The sequence below is a fragment of the Lissotriton vulgaris genome, chromosome 12 (genome assembly GCF_964263255.1).
Source record: "Lissotriton vulgaris chromosome 12, aLisVul1.2, whole genome shotgun sequence".
Lineage (NCBI taxonomy): Eukaryota > Metazoa > Chordata > Amphibia > Caudata > Salamandridae > Lissotriton > Lissotriton vulgaris.
In genome coordinates this window covers 692,962,367-692,969,886 of record NC_141700.1, presented here as the reverse complement: position 1 = coordinate 692,969,886, position 7,520 = coordinate 692,962,367, and positions in this window count along the sequence as shown.

Below are 7,520 nucleotides of genomic sequence, written 5' to 3'. Positions count from 1 at the left end.
AGGGATCATAATCGATGATAAACTGTCCATGCGGACACACACAGCCAAAACGGCCTCCACATGCTTTCTCATCCTCAAGTGGCTGAGAAAAATACTGCGGCAACTGCCAGTTGAGGCCCAGAGGACTGGTATACAGGCATTAATTACGTCTAGATTAGATTACGTTAATGTACTATTGCGAGGAGCTACGAATAGAACTCTGAAACAACTACAAGTAGTACAAAACTCCGCGGCCAGAATGCTCCTCAATCTTCCAGGACGTACGAGGATGTCAGACCATCTTAGAAATTTACACTGGTTGAGAGTGTCCAGCAGAGTAAAATTCAAGGCACTGTGCTATATGCACAGAATCAGTCTAGGAACAGCCCCGGAGTACCTATGTAAAATGGTCCAGAAATACCTACCCGCGCGTAACCTGCGCTCAATGAATCAAGCGACATTCATTGTGCCCAAGATAAAAAGGGTTAGACTAGTAGGTCGCTCTTTCTCCTTTTTAGCGCCAACACTATGGAATTCACTACCCCTCCAATAACGGCTAGAACCATGTTACTTACGCTTTCAAAAGGGAGTGAAATCATGGCTGTTCAATCAATAATTGTCTCCCGTTTCCTTTCAGTAACATTGATCCAGGGCACCGGGAAACCCTCAGGGTAGCTGTCGCGCCATATATAAATGCAATAATAATAATAATAATAATTTACGCGTCATGTGATCTAACACAGTCCTTTCATCAATATTAGGCAATTGACTACGCGATTGCCTACGCTCGACAACAGGAGACATACCCAAGGAACCCAACAGAGGAGAAAAGATACTAGCAACCACATCAGTCATTCTCTGTCGAGCGGAAGGAGAAGGTGACAAAAGAAGAGGAGACGGAACAGAATGAGAGGAAGCCAAAGTTGGACCAGGAGAAGTATACAGGACAGGCGTAGGAGTAGCAGACGAAGGAGGTAGCAAAGGCGGGGGCCCTTGAGAAGGCTGCACCAAAGGAATAGTATATATCACTACAAATATATTGGAGGGTCTAGCACACAATGTGTTTTCACAGCGTACCCAAAAAACAGCTTTAAACCAAATGTATCAGAGACAAAAGTGTCATCCCTACAATGATCAAGGAGGGATGCCCATCAGTCACCACACAGAACCGCCCTTCATCATTTGGGATTCCACCAAGGCCATTGCTGGGATAGCCCATCAACTATCACGGTCGGGGGTCCTAATGTTAGGAGGAGCTCCACCGCCGGGCAGTAGGGTCTAACTAGGGTCTTGCTTCTCAAATTATGAGGGTGAAAATATCAAACCCTGGGGACTGATGTTGCAGTGCTCAAAAGGTGTGAAAAAATTAAAAAAAGAAATGAAAAAAACTAGTGAATGTAAAATAGGATAGGGGGGTACTTAAAACTTTATTCTGGTGTTACCCTACCTTCCAATGTTAAAAAGTAGTAGTTAAGTGACAGTCAGAAAAAATATAAAGACCGTCTAGATGTAAAGCGTGGTCGACATGTTTCAGCAAATAATAGACGTGTTTGTCATTGCTTTCTTCAGGACCATATTAATAATAGCTACTGCAAGATAAGTGATAGTGAATACAATAAGTGCTCAAAATCAAAATAAGATACAGAGATCACCTGATATCACTAGGTGTTCTGCTCCCTCTTAACATGATTTCATTTCTGTAAGAGGTATAGACCTCACCCTACCTGGCCACGGCTCAGGAAAGAGGAGAAGCACCGCTCTGTCCGTCGGTACTACAGCGTCGGCATCCAAGCCGATCGGGGAATAGTAGCCAACGGAAGAGGAGCTGGCTGTTGAGGAATCACAGGTGGGAAAGCAACCTGTTGCGCAACTACAACTGGTGGCGGAGGTGCCGTAGCATTCTGTGCATAAGGGGGTGGCGAACTCAAAAGATGCATCATTAAAGGATCTTTCACAAGATCTTTCTTCTCTTCTTGCTCTTTAGGCGGCAAAGCTGGGTAGCAATTATCTACCGCTAATTTACGGACCCTAAGCATCTGTTCGCTCTCTTGTTCTTCCTCATTATCCCTAAACTGTATAGCAGCTTGCACCATTGACATACCTCGTTCTCGTTTATTTTTCTTCGCTAACTTAATTTCTTTCTGTTTGGCTTCCTTTCGCCATAAGCAGAAAGAGTCAAACATCGCCGGCCGGGCTTTCTTCTTGAACAGTTTAACTTTGAGATTGTCCAAAATCTCTGTTTCAAAGCTACTATAACGGGGCCACTGTAGGACACCGTCTTTCCTGGTGTATTTTACCCATATTTCATTATACGCGATGGAGCCCACTCTATGTTTTACGTAGAGCTCATAGATCGGAGTGCCAATCGGAGGAACCGGACACGAATCCTCCAGTCGGGAATCCCTAGTACAACCAAAACCAAATATCTTTCCAAGTCTGCTAAGACCAGGCATCTTCGCTCACTAGTCTAGCTTCAAACTTCAAGGGAAATCTCAAAACGATAATCTCGTGAAAACACGAGTCGCTCGGCTTTGGGGCCTGCAGGTACCAAATCAAAGCGATCCTGAAGGATACCCAAACAAAACTAAGGACTGGGAGACGCTCCACTCATACTTAACTGAAATGTCGATGGCGTCACCAGAAGACCCGTCTATTGTCTCGCTCTACAAATCGTCTAATGGCTCCAAGACAGGGCGACAGTCAGGGCAGCAGTCCTTCGTAGCCGTCGGAAAGTGGGGAACCTCGCAGCAAAGACTTTCGGACCACGACAACATACAGGGGTCGATGAAGTGGCAGGCCTTCCTCCAGAATTTCCACACGAAGCTCCTCACGATCTTCGGGCTTGGACCGGTACCGCTGAAGTCGCCCCACGTTGGGCGCCAACTGAAGAACCGGGTTTTTTACCCCAGCGGCGCCAGGGATAACGCCCGATGTCTTCGCATTCCCCTGCCTCGGCAAACAGAGACACGGGACACTTCTTGATGACGTCAAAGACCAAATTTATTGGCTGCAACCAGGAACAGAGGTCTATGAAGCACAACACGGGTGGTTCGATAGAGACTGCACACATTCAATGAGCGGAGCATGGTCTTTTATGCCAAAAATCACATTCTAGGCTAGCATCAATTACGTACAAACTAACCAATCACATGGTAACGTTTCAAACATATCGTGTGACGACAATCCCACTTTCCGTTGTCCAGCCCACCAGAAATGACCAAGCACATTCCAATATCCTGTTCGATCAGGCCGGACAAACCCATCATAAAACCTCAACCCAAATCAGTGATTAAGCCATAAAGGAAGGAACAGAAATAGATGAGAAGTAAGATAGAAGGGTGGGTGCAGTGTGCCATAAACTCAGCAATGTCCTGCTCTTTGATCTTTATCTCACCAGCTGCTTAACTGGCTCAGCGAGGTCAGCCTTGGGCAAGGGAGTCAGTTCGGCCAGGTCACACAGAAGTCAGCTAAGGTGTACGTGTCCCAAGGACTCGTTCGGCCATAGTCATCGGCCTATGTGAGGGCAACCACACAAAATGGCTGCCGCACACAAAATGGAACCCGAGGGTTCAAACGAAATCCCTGAATGCGTAGTGTTCTCATTGATCGATTACGACGAAAACACTTGTTCACACCGCACTCGTGATTTGCGGTCCGCTGATACCAAAATCGTCTATATCCGACGACCTTTATTGAACGGGTTCAGAATCTACGAACCACAGACCCTCGAACCACAGAACCACACCGTTCCCAAAATTGCAGGTAGAGGCCAACAGTCTAAAAGCAGAAATGTACTCCTCAACAGACTCCTTTATACTCTGTTTCCTTCAAAAGAAGTTAAATAGTTCAAGCAAAACACTTGGTTACTCAGAGAACTTCTCTGTGAGCCTAGCATGGCATCTGTGTAGACATTCCATCCTTCTTGTGCTCCGGCTGGTGCATCTACCCATAGCAGGTTATTAAAAATTTGCTGTCCCTCATAACCAAGGTGACCATAGAGGAAAGCAAGATTCCTTTTTGCAGAAAATGTCATGGCATCATTTGCAACCAAGTAATTTTCAAAAGATTTAAACCAGTGTTTCTATTGCATCACTTCCTTGCCAGGAGCAGTAATGAAATGTGATATTTGAAACATTTGATTGCTAGATGCAATAATAACAGTAAAAATGACTAAAAACTCTAAAATACATTTTAGAGTAGCTAATAATAATAATTCAAATAAGATGCAAAAACAAGCAAGACACATTAAGCAATAATCAAAATCAGGACTGCAGGAAAATAGGTCAACCGTGCAATCAAAGTATAAAAGCAAAACAATTAATGACAAGTTGAAATGTAATTGGTGTGCATGTCACCGAGTGTGTAGGCACACCTACAGAAATTATACTGAGAAAGGTGTGCCTGTCACTGAGCGTGCAGGCTATTGTGAACTAATTCGTCCAAATAAGGTGTGCCTGTTACCAATCGTGGAGGCCAAACTTTAGACAGTACACTGAGAGAGATTCCTTTCTTTACATGAGATGGCTGCCGCCATGGACGTGTGATGTGCTGACACTGTTTTTGAGCTTCTAGCCGCAAAGAGGCATCACCGGATGAGTGTGTGATGCAGCACTTGAGGCAAATTTCGGAGATGCCTCCTGGAGATACCGGGTACTCTGGCATCCTCGCTGGGGAAAGCAAACCTGTGGAGATCGGATGTCAAAATATCGGTGAACTTGACCAAAAAAACGTCCTTGGCAAGTCTGTGCCAGTCGGTGGGATCAATTGCCGGCCATACTTATCGCCAAAGGGTGTTATAGTATAAATATGAATCCAGTTGCATGTGAGTAGAAAGATAATTCGTTTATTCCATTAAGTAAACGGGAGAGTAATGAGCCCACTACTGCTGCTCCGATGTCCTCTGTGTTACTGCTCCAACTTTAACTGTTCTAACAGAAGACCCAGGACCACGGACGCAAAACGTGCGCCACACATTCAAAAGAATACATTTGTGCTCCTGAGCGGGAGCACCGGGCAATAACAAGTTGTCCTTTGCAATGACAAAGGACAACATGTTCAAAATACCAGTGATGGTGATTTGTCATCTTTCATTTTTCCCTTCTATCCCTTGAATATTCATTCTGTCTTTTTCCTCTAGCCATCTCTTTCCTTGCATCCATACTTCCTTCTATTCATCTTTCTGTGTTTTCCCATCTATCATTTTTGTCTTTCCCCTCTTCTTTTATGCATCCATTCAAACTTAATCCACACTTTTCTTCTGTACACCTCCCATTTCTCCATCCCTCCTTCCTTTCCTCCATTCATCCAAACTTACTCTCCACCCTTCACCAAAGTCAGCCATCTCTTTAATCTCCATCCATTCATTCATCCACCCTTCATCCACCCACTGCCTAGCTCACATTCCTCTCTACATCCATCCTTCCCTGCATCCATCTTTCTCTCCTTTCATCCTCCACTTCTCACATCCTTCTCTCCAACCATCCATGCCCTTCCCTTTCAGACAACAAACTGAAGAATAGCAGCAGGCTCGAAGTCCGAAGAAAGATACATGGTAGCTGTTCCTTCTGACTCAGAGCTTGTGCAGTGCAACTCCCCTCTCACCCACAGATGTGCACAGATGGAGGGCCCTAGCATGAGAGAGTGCTCCTGACAGAATCCGGAACATGGGGATCGCCCTTCAGGAACTTTGCAGGGGGACCCCCTTCAAGTTTCATTACACCACTAAGCCTGCCTCTGTAATACTGATGCTTTTGTGCTTCTTTTAATTGTCAGCCTTACTTTACTTGGTGCTGCTGCAAGTCACCAAAATCCAGCTCGGAGCCTGCTGCAATATCACCCTGCTTGAGAAATACCTGCCAGTGATAACTTCTCATGTTTTGCATGCTACCACGTAGCTTATGGTGGCTTGAGGCCTGCGCTACTATACCCTGCTTGCAGGCTTCTTACTATATCTTTAAACTAGCAGCCCACCCCAACGTTGTCCGGGGGCAATGAGGCTTCAGGGCCAACCGCCCGACTAGGCCCCCGCCCGTCCCGTCCCCCGCCCGCCCCGACATTGTCCATGTCCCGGAGCCACCTCCCGCCCCGGCCCCCTCCCGCCCCGACATTTTACGTGTCCCTTTGCCTTACCTGAGCCACCGCTCCTCCCCGCGCTCCTGACTTCACCACCGCTCCTCGCCGCTCGTCACCGCTCCTCCCCGCCTGTCCGCCGCTCCTCCCCGCCTGTCCGCCGCTCCTCCCCGCGCTCATGTCCGCCGCTCCTACTCATCATCATGCACGTCGCGGCCAGTGCTACGTCGCAGCCAGCGCTACGTCGCGGCCGGCGCTACTTCCAGGGGACTACTTTTTTTTTTTTAGTTACATTTTTAAATTACGTTTAATTTTTATTTTATATAGCCTATGTCCATCTGCACACCCTGACATTTTCAACGATGTATCTGGTGTGTGGATGGCACTGTGGTTCCCGAGTTTACCTGGCTCAAAGGTTTGTGTTCTCTCTTTATAATAGTAGTATAGATAGATATAGATGTAGATATAGATATAGATAGATGGCTGGTAGTGGCAGAGGTTCCAAATAGAAACATGTGACCTGTTTAATAAATGTATTTATTTTTTGAAGGCTCTTGAAGTGTGTTTCCTCGTTTTAATAATGTGTCTGTTTATTTTTTCAATTTTCTGGCCAATCCCTTGCACTGTTAAATTGAGTAATTTGAGGCTCTTGAAGGGTTTTTTCTTGTTGTATGTTTGGTATGCCTTCAAGAAATTGTCTGTTTCGTTTTGTTAATTGTCTCTGCAAGCCCTTGCACTGTTGAATTGATTTTGTTCTGGCTCTGTAAGGCTGTTTCGTTGGTCTTCGTTTTAATAAAATGTCTGTGTTTTTTTGTGAATTGTGTGCAAGCCCTTTGTGTTGTCTAAACTTTCCTAATCCTTTTTTTTTATTCTGTGTGCAAGGCTTGGCCCTGCTCGTGTGAATATGCCTAGTTGTGTTTTTATTTTAATTGCTAAGTATTCTTTTCAGCATGATGGTTCGTCAGGTTATTTTTCACCCGATCGCGTTTCACTTTCCGAATCGTTTCCTCTCTTCTGTGTGCAAGTCCTGGCCCTGCTCATGTGAATTTTCCCAGTTGTTTGTTTATATTTATTTCGTAAGTATTATTTTCTTCGTTGAGGATAGTCTGCAGATTTTGCCCCAGTTCGTGTTTTTCCGTGAATAAAATGCGCCTTTGTTTGTTCTTGTTCACCCCCCTGTGACGTCGTTGTCCAATGGTTGAAGACTTGTGATGTGTTTTTTGCAGAAGTCGTGTGTTTATTTCTTTATTAGCGTTGCCATTGGTGTTCTGTCCGTTTAACCCTGCCCCATGTGTGACCTCTTTTGCGTGTCAATGGAAGACAGTCGTCGTAGATGCAAGTCACGCCCGATGTTGAATGTTGTCTGGGTAACTCCTTGCAATTTGTGTATATTTCTTATTGTTATAGCGCGCACGTCATGAATTTTCGCGCACCGCGTGAGTTTTAAGGCCATTTCCGCTGTATGTTTTTTG